Source organism: Euprymna scolopes, chromosome 36 (genome assembly GCF_053919585.1).
Source record: "Euprymna scolopes isolate OS-2025 chromosome 36, ASM5391958v1, whole genome shotgun sequence".
Lineage (NCBI taxonomy): Eukaryota > Metazoa > Mollusca > Cephalopoda > Sepiida > Sepiolidae > Euprymna > Euprymna scolopes.
In genome coordinates, this window is record NC_136517.1 from 81556053 (window position 1) to 81570538 (window position 14486).

Sequence of the window (14486 nt, forward strand, 5' to 3'; positions counted from 1 at the left end):
TTCGATTTCATTAGAAAGAGTTCTTGAATTAATTGGCATAAAATGTTCGTGGAGTGGGAAAAAACTAATGAAAATGTTCATTTCAAAAATAAGGAAAAAAAACTACTAATGTGTTGTTAGTAAGACCCCCCTGTACTATTCTATGTGGCTAGATCCCCCACTGTTTTCCGGGGAACCGAAAACAAGCAGAGCATCCCTAATGGGGTTTGGGGAAGTGGCCTTAATGGAGGTGGGAGAAAATAAAGCAACGGATGGAGGGGGTAGGAAGGTGACCTCTGAGTAGGGGGATGACCGGGGGCATCAGAAAATAAAGATGAGGAGCAGAGGGGTTGGGCAGACTCAGAGGTTCTCTAATACCAAAAAATAAAATCAGGAACAGGATCTCATTTGTACCACCAGTCAAGAGTTACTTTACTGAACTTATAATGCTAACCTAGGTGGGATGGGTTCCGTAGGACCCAGCACCGCCCATGCCATGCCTAAGGAGGGAACACGTATTGGAACTTGGCTCCTCGACGGATGCACAAACTAGTGCTGTGCACCCACCTCTTGTCAAATTCCACTCTAGGCAACCTCTTCCAATCGCATCTGATCTTTACTTTAAGCAAATGTTTAAAGTAAACGATCAGATCCCGATCAGGAACAGATGTCCCTTCGTGGACCAACTTGAGGCGCGCGATCCAAATGGTCATGCGCGCTACTGCTAGGATCGCCAGGAAAACCAAACTTTCCTCCCTGGGGAACGGCGGCTCCATGTTGTACACAAAAGTTCCTACGTCGAGATCGAGCAGACACTCGGCATCGATGCGAGCTGTTACCCCCTCGACATACTTTAATAGGGGCTGTATCCGGCTGCAACTAAAAAACGCGTGCTCGATTGTTTCGGGCTCGCGTTCGTCACAGCACGGACAGAAGCGACTGGTATGTTCTTTATACCGGAAAAGTACGTCGAAGAGGGGCAGCGCATTTCGGACCAGTCGCCAAGTCAGGGAGAATTCCGAGTTATTCAGAACCTCCCGTCCCGGCGCCCAACGCCATTGAGAACGGACAACCTCCATCGACCATCCCATCCGCCTACAAAGTGGATCCTTCGCGGTCCCCTCCACTAAATCCCGATACAGTTTCTTCCTTGGCTGATCGAGGACATTGGTCCCCGGCAAAGCTCTAAGAGCGGTTCGGCATTCGGAGAAGAACTTGGACTCCCCCTTCGGTCTACGACGACCTTCTACCGAAGGGTTAGGTTTGAGATTGGGAAACGAGTTCTCAACCACAGGGACCCAAGGAGCGTCTCCTTCAAGCGAACGACTCAGGAAAGCCAATCTCTCGGCGTTTCTATGACACAAGAGACTGGGCTGACCCAGGCCTCCCTCGCTCGGATTTTGAACACAGACCTCTCTGCAGACATAATGCTTACCCTCGTTCCACAAAAGTGAATCGAGGCGCCCTTGTAAGCGGGTTAGTCGTTCTGCAGGGAGAGGAAGTACAGACAAACGGTAAAGGATGAGCGGAAAGACGTATGTAGCACACGCCTCCGCCCGACCCTTCAAGGACAATTTCCTTCCAATCCAAGTCTTTACTGACGATTTGACCTTAGACTGTACTTCCGACCAATTCTTTTCCAGCTGAAGTCCCGGTCCAAACCAGACACCGAGAATGCGGACCGGTCCATCGGTCCAGCTGAAAATACCTGAAAGCGAGTTTACCCCGGTCCAGGCCCCCAACCGCAGGCCAACAGACTTGCTACGGTTGAAGATGGCCCCTGTTACTTCTTCGTATCGAGCGAGCGCCTCGACCACCGCTTGAACGTCCGTGAGGCAAGACACGAACACGGTGACGTCATCGGCGAACGCGGAAACCCTGGCTCGTGTGCCTCCAGGGAGAGCTATTCCGCGCAGGACTGGTGTAGCCGCCTCGTCCCTTAACTTGCGAAGGAGGGGTTCCAACGCCAGGACATACAACAGAGGCGACAGTGGACAACCCTGTCGCACCGACCGAGAGACAGCGAATGACTCCGACAGCTTACCGTTGATCTGCACCACTACCGTCGGCCTGTCATACAGAACAAAGATCCACTTGCGGAAGTCCGGATTAAATCCGGCAGCCTCTAGCACAGATCCTAGGAACCGATGGTCGACCCTATCGAATGCCTTGGACTGATCCAAACTGATCAGCGCGGCTTCGGCGTCGTCTTCTGTCCCCTCTATGATCGAGCGTATCAAGTGCAAATTGTCTTGAATCGATCTCCCCTTCACAGCATAAGTCTGGTCCGGTTCGATCAAGTCAGTGATGACAACCTGCAAGCGATTCGCAAGAATCTTTGCCAAAATCTTTAACTCTGTGTTTAGCAGAGTCAAGGGCCTAAAATCATCAAAGTTTTCCCTCCCACCATGCCGTTGACCTTTCCTCAGCAATGTGATCACACCCTTGGTCACCTGTCCAGGGATGGAACCCTGGGCAAACCAATGGTTGAACATATCCTTCAGAATAGGGACCAACATGGGCGACAGCCTCAAGTAAAACTCGTAGGGTAAACCATCAAGCCCCGGGGATTTGTTATAGCCGACCTGCTTCAACGCAGTAATGACCTCATGTTCAGTAATAAGACCATCATAGCTAGCCGCCCGAGCCGCCGTGAGGCGGGGCGAGTCAGCCAAATAGCTGCCAAACTCATCAACCCTGAGTCCGGGTAGTTGGGTGAAGCGCACCGATAGATGCTCCCGAAACCCCTCGCAGATCTCCCGAGTCGATACTAAGGGGTGTCCTTCCAGGTTATGTACTTTACGAATGTACCCATCCGAACCGCGCCTTAAAGCAGCCTTACGCTCAACAGCGTCAACATTCACAGCCTCGTTAGAAACTTTGTTTAACCTAGCCCTAACTACTTGACCTTCGTACCGCTCGCTAGCCAAGCGGTTGAGATCTTGTTTAGCTAGTGCTAACTCTAGGGGGTCCCCCCCCTCCACCGCCCGGGTCAGCTTATCCTCTAAACGCTTCTTTGCCTTAGCCTTATCTATCGCGAGGCGTTGGCTATACTGGACAGAGAAGCGCCTAATTTTGGCCTTGAGACTAACCCACCACTTACTCCCTGTAACCGCCCCCACTAAAGCCCGCTGAATTAGCTCAGTGACCTTCAACCGGTAGTCCTCCAGCTCCAACAAGGTGCTGTTGAACTTCCAGTATCCGGCCAGTTTAGGCCTAGCACTTAAGCTCAAACGGGCCATAACAAGTTTATGGTCCGAGTGTCCTAGCAAGTGGAACGTGGGGCAAGATAGGAAGTCTACATCGCCTCTTCTAACTAACATCCGATCCAAGTAAGTGCTTGGATGGGAAGGCACTACAGGATGCCACGTCCACATCTCCCGCCCCGGATGATCCAGACGAAATCTGTCGACGAGATCGCACGAGGCCATCAGGTCAGACAGACTGCTGTCACACCACGCCGACCCGCTAGTCCCCCCGACCTTATCTATTTTGGGATCAAGGATTGCATTCCAATCCCCCATTAAAACTAACCGTTCCGGATCCACTAAGAAGCCCTCCAACCGTCGAAAAAAGGTTGCCCTCTCTACAGCAGCATTGGGAGCATAAACAGCAACAATCCGAAAAACACTACAATTAACAGCAACATCAACAACAAGCGCCCGCCCGTCCTCGCCTGCGTGAACAACATTCACCGACGCTGACAGGGTGCGACTCACTAGCAAGGAGATTCCACGACTATAGGTATTGCCATATGCTGAGTAGACATCGTAATCGTTTACCAGCACCTGACAATCCCCGTCACAAACAAAGTGGGTCTCCTGGATAGCGGCAATATCTACCTTGAGGGACACCAAGTCTCTCACAACGCGCGAGGCCTTGCTTCGACACCTAATGCCTCTCACATTCAATGTAGCCAAGTTCAAAGACATGATCACTTACCTCAAGCACTGTCACAGACGGGTCTGAAATCCTGGGCAGTGAGGACATGGCAGGCCTGGCCAAGGCTGCCGGTAAGTAAATCCGATGAAGGTGATCCATCCTTGGCCACGCCCCCCACGTCCAGGGGGAAGGTTAGTTTGAGTGCCCTGTATAGCGATGGGTGTACATACATGGGGATTCTACCCTCACATTTAAAGAAAATGTTGGTCAGTGAAGGATGGTCCCTATCCACCAGCTGCTGGCCTGGGATCGCATTCTTCGCTGCCTTAATCATTGCCCACATTCCTCCAGTCCTAGCGTCCTTGTCGACCCTAACGAAAGTGGTCAACAAGGGAGCGTCCTTGAATTTAGTGGGGTCTGTTACTAGGTCTCCACCGACTTTTTCAAAGTTTTTGAGTTTATTGTACCGGACCTTCTGTTGTCCTTTAAGGTCCGGAGCCTGTTGGAGAGGGTCTGTTTCACAAATCCTGCTTCCTGGCAGGAAGGGGAGCTTTTTGGTCCGTTCAGTGCGGACTTTGGGAGTGGGGGAGGGGACCTCTTTTGGTTGATGGGGAGGCTGAGCGCTTGGGGAGGGGGTAGCCTGCTCGTTTTCTTCTTTTTGGCTCCTGTCACGGGATGAGGGGCGGGAAGAGTTTCTTGGGGCCTTTATAGGAGAGGGGGAAGGTTGTTCGGGTTGCTGGGGTGTTGGGATCACAGGGGGCTCATCCTGTGTTGTTGTTGCGAGGGAGTCCTTCTCAGTCTCAGTGGGGGTAGGAGGGTTTGCGCGTGTCTTGCGGCTTTTCCTCCTCCTGGCCCTCCTGATCTCTGTTGCGCTCAGGGCCATAGAGACTGTTGTTGTCTCTTCCTCTGCCTCTGACGCGGCCTCCTCCTCAGATTCTGGTAGTTTCCTCTTGTTTGAGGAGGAGGGTGTCTGTGTGTCCATTTTCTCCGTCTCGCTCTTCGGTTGTTCTTGGTCTTGGGTGACTGTCTGCAAGGATGGCTGTTTGTTGATCTTGCCTTTCTTTACAACCGTCACCCAGCCTGTCGGTGCCTCTGGAGGATTTGCGGCCGGCGCGGGAGCAGCGGCTTGATTTGTTGTCACGCTTGTTCCCGCCGCTTTTGTGGGCTTCTTCCCTCCATTCCTCTTTGGACAGTCCTTCGCCATATGCCCTTGTTGTGTGCACAGCCAGCAATGAGGCCTCCTCCCTTCCACTATAAGGGAGAGTGTCCACTCTCCGAACTTGAGTGTGGCTGGGATGGCGTAGAATCCAGCCTTGTCCAGGACCATCTGGACTTTGTAGTCCCCGGTCATGATGTTTCTTAATCCGCGGACCGGGGTGACTTCCTCTACGTCTCCATACTGGCTTAGGATAGCCCCCAGTTGTTTGGCCTCCATATAGCAGGGGACGTTTAGAGCAGAAACATTTGCTATCCTCTTGTTCATATAGATGGGTTGGAGCTTTATGTTCCTGCTCTGATGGCAGGTCCTGGACAGCCTGACTGCGTCTTCGGAGGTGGGGAGCAGAACATCCCACTGTGCGTAACTCCTTCTACAGATGTAGTTGGCGGGAATGTTCTGCTCCAGCAACACGTTCATCATAGTGTCCTTGTTGACGCCCGTCAGACCCCTTGTCTTGGTGTCTGAAGTTATCAGCGAGAGCACTCTTTTCTCGAGAACTTCCACTTGACCCGGGAGGGGTTGGATGTTGTTCCCCTGGGTATACTCCTTGTAAGTGGAGTCGAAGAGTGCTCTGTAGTCTTCGGGCGTCAACTTCCCTTGCTGCTCTTTGGGGCCCCATGCCGGTCCTCCATCCTGGTTGGTGTCAGCTGGACTCGGGTTGGGGGGCGTAGCTGGTGTTGTGGGGCTCTCTCTTGTTATGGGCATTTTTGGTTTCGGAACTGGGCCGTTACCAGGCAAAGTAGGCCATTGTGTCTTTGGCGTTGTTTCGTCCTGGCTTGGTTTGCTTTCCGGGCCGCTCCCTTTTCTTATTTTCTTCCTTTGCTGGGTGGCTGTCCCCTTGGGGGATGGAGGTGTCTCCCCTTCTGGTGCCGTGTTCCCAGCTGGAGCCTTGGTGGGTACTGTCAAGGGTGTCTCTCTTTCCAGCTTGCTTTTGTTACCACTGGCCGGAGAGTCACCCCTTTTCCGTATTTGGTCCTCTTGGGGAGTGTTGGGGGGCCAATCACTGTCTTCCCCGCCGAATAGTGAGCAGATGGAGGCTATTACGTCTTCATCCAGCGCCTCGGTTTGGTCCGCGGTGCTGATTTCCTCCTTTTCTGTTGGGGAGTCGCCCTTTGGGGGAGCGGGGGATGGGTTCCCCGGTCTTCCTCCCTTGGTTCTGCCGTCCTGGGGTGCAGCTGGTTGGCTGGGTTCTGCACTTTCCCCAGCTAGTGACTTAACGGCAGCTTTTTCCGCTGGGTTGCCCTCGTGGGGAGCGGTTGCAGGTGCTTTTTGGGGGGTCGCCGCGGGCTGCGGCCCTACCCTCCCGCTTTCTTCCAAGGTCGCCGCGCGCCGGGGCCCTACCTTGTTTCCTGGCGCCGTCTCGCCGGGAGATGCATCAGCTCCCTCACATAGGGAGTCGTTCGCAGTTGAGATGCTGCGCATTTGGGGTGACGTACCCCTCCTGCCTGGCATCGTGGCGGTTGCACTGGCCGCTGGCGCAGACCAAAGTGTAGTGGGGGAAAAGAAAACCCAGGGGAATGGAGGGGGAGGAGGGGGAGGAGCGGACTTTGAAGAAATTAGAGTTTTTGACTTCCCCTCACGGGGATGTCGGGTTAGCAGCTCAGATCCCCCCGCGAGGGGGGAGAGCAGAGAAGAAAGACGCAGTGGGTGCTAGCGGGTCAGAGTGCCGCGTCGCAATTAAGAGAGAGAGGGGATAGGCATCCCTGCCCACAGAGGGGAGCAGAAACGAAGCACCCGCCCTACCCCACGTCACCCTACCCACTAACTTACCCCAACGGAAGCGAGAAAGAGAACCCTGTCTGCTCGATCCACTGGGAGAGCAGCGAAGATAGACAAAGTTTGGGCCTGGCAGGTCAGAGTGCTGCTCAGGCAATTAAGTGTTGAGAAATTAGACCATCCCAGTCTCGAGAAGTGAGACCGAAACGAAGAAAAAACAACATGCAAAAACAACAAATGAAAAAAGAAGGTCTCAACTACCAGCGATAGTGGTGTTGGTCCCGAGATTCCAGTCTCCCAAAAAAGGGGATCGGTTTCCGGGTCCAAGCTCCCACAAATGTGGAGTCGGTCCTTTAGGTCCTGACTCCCCAAAGGAGGGGGTCGGTCCTTGCTAACGAAAGTTAGTATGAAAACACCTTAACCTAGCCCGAAAGCCCGGTGGCGGAAAGTTTAGTAACTGAGAGAACAGATGGTATTTATTTGCTCCCCCACTGAGCAAATTAGGCACAAGGCCGTTTTTAATGTGAGGTAAAAACCAGCTCCCCTAAAAGTAGGCAAAAAGGGGGCACTCTGGTTACCAAAAATAATAATTGTCCCAGTATAGAGGGTTTCCCCTCCATTGACTGGTACAAATTATCTTAAGTGCAGTATCTGCCGGACAGATACTACACTTTGATCTTGGCCCGAAGGCCAAGAAAAGCTGTATTTATTTGCTCCCCCACCGAGCAAATTAGGTACAAGGCTGATTTTTAAAGTGAGGAGTGAAGGGGAAATGGGGAGCAACTCCCCGGGGAGTAGGGGAGCTGGATAGTGACAATTGCTATGAAGGGTTGCCCCTACATTGACCAAGGTCTTATATGTGGGGCTGCCCCCACATATGGTCTTTGCTTGCAGTGTCTGCCGGAACAGATGGTGTTTATTTGCTCCCCCACTGAGCAAATTAGGCACAAGGCCGTTTTTAATGTGAGGTAAAAACCAGCTCCCCTAAAAGTAGGCAAAAAGGGGGCACTCTGGTTACCAAAAATAATAATTGTCCCAGTATAGAGGGTTTCCCCTCCATTGACTGGTACAAATTATCTTAAGTGCAGCATCTGCCGGAACAGATACTACACTTTGATCTTGGCCAAAAGGCCAAGAAAAGCGTATTTATTTGCTCCCCCACCGTGCAAATTAGGCACAAGGGCGATTTTTAATGTGAGGAGTGAAGGAGAAATTAGGACCAACTCTCCGGGGAGTTGGGGAGCTCGATAGTGATAATTGGTATGAAGGGTTGCCCCTACATTAACCAAGATCTTATATGTGGGATTGCCCCACATATGGTCTTTGCTTTCAGTATCTGCCGGCACTTTGATCTTGGCCAAAAGGCTAAGAAAAGCTTAAAAGCTAACAACAGCATCTATTAATGACAGACGTTTGATCTTAACCAAAAAAGCCAAGCACAAAAGTCTTACGGACAGACCGACCGACGAATGACTCATAGAGTCGCTTGCACGCGACTAAAAACACAAAGAGCAATGATACAATATACAACGAGAGTGATTACATAAATGACGTTTTCTTTGTTTCATTATCAGAAAGTGAAAACTAATGAAATTAATGAGGAAAATTCTACCATTTCGTTAATGAAAATAAGACTTCAATTGTTAAAAGGAATGAGATAACGATATTTTATTGTGAATTTATTATCTAAATGAATAAATACGAGTTGTTTTTTCACCTATCTTCCCTATATTATTATCAAAACGGGTTATTGATATTTAAATCAGTAAGAAAATGTAGTATTTTAAAATACCCTTCTTTAAAAAAAGGATATTTCTTAACATATATATATATATATATATATATATATATATATATATATATATATATATATATATATATATATATATATATACTAGCATGGGTGCCCGGCGTTGCCCGGGTATTTGTAGGTATATGTTGATAAAAAAAAGGTCAATTTTTTAAAACTTGGACCCTATTATGACCCATTAAAATTTATTATTTTGAGTTTAAATCAAGTTATTAAGTTAGATACATGTCCAAGTAACCTATATCTAAAATTTAAAGTGTTTAAATCCAAAATTGTCGGAGGAGTTTGGTAGAGTTCTTAAAGGTCAAATCGTTGAACTTGGACCGCTTAATCGCCTAATTTCTGGCCGAAAACCGATCACATCGATTTTCCCTAATCTCAGTACCCTGTATATCAAATTTCGAGTCTGTAGACTTAAAATTGACAGAGTTATTGCGTAGGGAAATGTACACACACAGACACACAGACAGACAGATACACAGACATGTTCACTTATATATATATTAAATTTATTTATACAAACATTAATGGCTACATATGTGCATACATGTTTCTGTAATCACCCGCGTTGGGGGATTACGTCTTCAGGCCAATAATTACCGTCGACGGGTTCTCGACGGTAATTATTGGCCTGAAGCCGTAATCCCCCAACGCGGGTGATTACAGAAACATGTATGCACATATGTAGCCATTAATGTTTGTATAAATAAATTTAATATACCTGCTCTGTTCACTCATTGAGCACTCTTTGGTAGACACATGTTGTTTCATTGGATGTACTTCTAGGAAACTAAACTCTACTGGCTATATATATATATATATATATATATATATATATATATATATATATATATATATATATATATATATATATATATATAAAAGCACATCTGATTGAACACGACAGAGTAATGTTTTTTCCGATTTTTCTGGATATCTTTTCCATTCGCCGAGCGGTCTTTTTTTATTTCAGCTGGCATGTTGTATAAAATGGCGCCCAAAAGTTATGTTCAGCCATATTCTACTCAAGCTTTTCTAGGTTCATCTGATTATCATCAGGAACGATTGTTGTTATCGTTTTCTTTTTCTTTTCCTTTGAGGCTTGATCTGTATATATATATATATACATATATATATATATATATATATATATATATATATATATATGTATATATATGTTATTATTATTATTATTATTATTATTATTATTATTATTATTATTATTATTATTATTATTGATTATAAACTTGGGTGCAGGATGGTTGGGGCGAATTATTATTGTTTTAATTCCGATTTTCTTATTTTCTAGTTTATTTATTTAGTTTCTTGTTAGTTATCAAATATTGTTTAATACTGTTATATATATATATATATATATATATATATATATACATAATTTTATATATATTTTATATATAGATATATGTAATTTTATATATATATAATTTTATATATAATTTAATATATATATATATAATTTTATATATATATAATTTATATACGTATATAATTTTATATATATATATAATTTTATATATATATAATTTATATACGTATATAATTTTATATATATATATAATTATATATATATATAATTTATATACGTATATAATTTATATACGTATATAATTTTATATATATATAATTTTATATATATATATAATTTTATATATATATATAATTTTATATATATATAATTTATATACATATATAATTTTATATATATATGTTATATATATATAATTTTATATATATATAATTTATATACATATATAATTGTATATATATATAATTTTATATATATATATATAATTTTATATATATATATAATTTATATACATATATAATTTTATATATATATATAATTTATATACATATATAATTTTATATATATATAATTTTATATATATATATAATTTTATATATATATAATTTATATACATATATAATCATATATATATATAATTTTATATATATATATAATTTTATATATATATAATTCATATACATATATAATTTTATATATATATAATTTTATATATATATATAATTTTATATATATATAATTTATATACATATATAATTTTATATATATATAATTTTATATATATATATAATTTTATATATATATAATTTATATACATATATAATCATATATATATATATAATTTTATATATATATAATTCATATACATATATAATTTTATATATATATAATTTTATATATATATAATTTTATATATATATAATTTATATACATATATAATTGTATATATATATATAATTTTATATATATATAATTTTATATATATATATAATTTATATACATATATATAATTTTATATATATATATAATTTTATATATATATATAATTTTATATATATATAATTTATATACATATATAATTTTATATATATATAATTTTATATATATATATAATTTTATATATATATAATTTATATACATATATAATTTTATATATATATAATTTTATATATATATATAATTTTATATATATATAATTTATATACATATATAATTGTATATATATATATAATTATATATATATATATATAATTTTATATATATATAATTTATATACATATATAATTGTATATATATATATATAATTTTATATATATATATAATTTTATATATATATAATTTATATACATATATAATTTTATATATATATATAATTTTATATATATATATAATTTTATATATATATAATTTATATACATATATAATTGTATATATATATAATTTTATATATATATATAATTTTATATATATATAATTTATATACATATATAATTTTATATATATATAATTTTATATATATATATAATTTTATATATATATAATTTATATACGTATATAATCATATATATATATATATAATTTTATATATATATAATTTTATATATATATAATTCATATACATATATAATTTTATATATATATACTTGTATATATATATAATTCTATATATATATAATTTATATACATATATAATTTTATATATATATAATTTTATATATATATATATAATTTTATATATATATAATTTATATACATATATAATCATATATATATATATATATAATTTTATATATATATAATTCATATACATATATAATTTTATATATATATGATTTTATATATATATATAATTTTATATATATATAATTTATATACATATATAATTGTATATATATATATAATTTTATATATATATAATTTTATATATATATAATTTATATACATATATAATTTTATATATATATAATTTATATATATATATAATTTTATATGTATATAATTTATATACATATATAATTTTATATATATATAATTTTATATATATATATATAATTTTATATATATATAATTTATATACATATATAATTTTATATATATATAATTTTATATATATATATATAATTTTATATATATATAATTTATATACAAATATAATTGTATATATATATAATTTTATATATATATATATAATTTATATACATATATAATTGTATATATATATATAATTTTATATATATATATAATTTTATATATATATAATTTATATACATATATAATTTTATATATATATATAATTTTATATATATATAATTTTATATATATATAATTTATATACATATATAATTGTATATATATATATAATTTTATATATATATATATAATTTTATATATATATATAATTTTATATATATATATAATTTTATATATATATATAATTTTATATATATATATAATTTTATATATATATATAATTTTATATATATATATAATTTTATATATATATATAATTTTATATATATATAATCTCATATATATATAATTTATATACATATATAATTGTATATATATATAATTTTATATATATATATATAATTTTATATATATATATATAATGTTATATATATATATAATTTTATATATATATATAATTTTATATATATATAATTTTATATATATATATAATTTTATATATATATATAATTTTATATATATATATAATTTTATATATATATAATTTTATATATATATAATTTATATACATATATAATTGTATATATATATATAATTTTATATATATATATATAATTTTATATATATATATAATTTTATATATATATATAATTTTATATATATATATAATTTTATATATATATAATTTTATATTACAGTATCGGTGAATGATTCAAAGGCAATAATTAGAACGCTTAATAGGCGTAATTAATTATTCTTTAAACTTTATGTTTAGTGTTATTCATTTGAAATTTTACTGTTCTATTTTTCATATATATATGTCAACCCACAAAACGTTTGTTCATTATACGCTCACTAATCATATTAGCCTAAAGTATTTTTGGAACAATATCATCTCATTTATCTGAATAGTTAACCCACTCTTAGCTATTGCGGTTTCTTTATTTCTAAACACATAATATATTGTAATAGGAAGCTATTACGACACAACCACGTTGACACACCGGTTCTCGTTAGATCACCGGAGTTAAGCAACGTTGAGCCTGTCAGTACCAGACGGGTGACCATTTCTGAATACCAGATGTTGTATGTAGAAGGACGCCGACACCTCACAGAAAGAACTGCAAAAGCCTAACATCGTCACCCCTACTAACCGGGATGTACTTGCAACTGGGGAGTGCTTGTCGATTTTATCCCTTGACACTTATTTTTATCCCTTGACACTTATTCCTTTGGAGGAATTTGGTTCACCCCGCCTCGGATGAATGCTGCTAGCACGCATACATATTACGGTACAACACTATCCTTGAATACACAAGAAAAGACGACATATTCAAAAAGCAATAGTACAAGACACACAGAAAATTGTTTCCGTTACATAAATATATAGAGGAGAAGTGGGGTGGTATAAGGAGAAGGAGATAGAGAGAGGGGAATAAATAAAGGTTGATAGAAAAAAACAGTGGGAGAAGTTTTGTTGTCCATGCTCCTGGACAACACCCAGTAGCCATGCAAGTCTATATAATTAAACAAAGCAAGTAACGTTTTTCGAAATCTGATAAAAGATAGAAAAAAGGGGATGGGAGGAAAAGGACGAAAGAAAAAAGTAAAAGAGAGAATCAATCACTTAAAAAATGCCTTCTCACATCAAGGTTTCCAGTGAGAATCCCAGAGATTGTCAACCGCCCCTCTCTCTCTCAACCATATGGCCCACGTCATCTCCGCCTAATCTTTACGACTTCCTATCCTCACGAGTTTCAGATTATTTTCGGGCTGGTCAACCTCGTAATATCATTGTGGTCTTTAGTTATAATGTATTTGCCCCTTTTTAGAAATGGAGAGTAAATTTATTCCAGTAGAGAAAAAGCTAGTAACGTCTCTTCTCCGAGCGGGAAAGGTTGTAAAACACAGAGGAAATCACTTTCCATTTGATTTCAAAGTCGATTCTGTCAAGACCAGAAAGAGAGCTCTAAGTGGCATCTCTTCAGATGTGGTAGCAGTATTCCATCTTAGGGCGTATCTAACCCTTATATAAGGGTTGCATTTGATAATAAGCTGCCTCTTGATTCGATTAGTTTTAGTTGATGTTTGGGTGGTGATTCGCCTCCTTTTCTCTGTCTTTCCATTCTCTCGTACGCTTCACGGTCATTTTCTATGATACCAACTGATGTTTTTTTTGGGGGGAAAGAGCGGTTTCAGATTATGGAATTTTATCCCATATGTCTATTCTGTCGATTCGGTAAATTTGTTAACTTAAGTGGAACGACTCATCAAGAACTTGTTTACGTTGGACTTGAAGACAACCATATTATAGTCAGCTGGAAAGCAGGAAAACAGAAGACAATTCCACAGGCGTGCAGTTC

The 14486-nt window shown here is 38.1% G+C and overlaps 1 protein-coding gene and 1 pseudogene across 3 annotated transcripts in view; one reads left to right on the top strand and one right to left on the bottom strand.

Moving 5' to 3' along the window:
* Positions 1 to 14486, top strand: part of LOC145260629 (dynein axonemal heavy chain 12-like) — a 572171-nt gene that overhangs the window by 393700 nt on the left and 163985 nt on the right. The gene's annotated exons all lie outside the window — the stretch shown is intronic.
* LOC145260850 (U2 spliceosomal RNA) lies at positions 7793 to 7940 on the bottom strand (annotated as a pseudogene).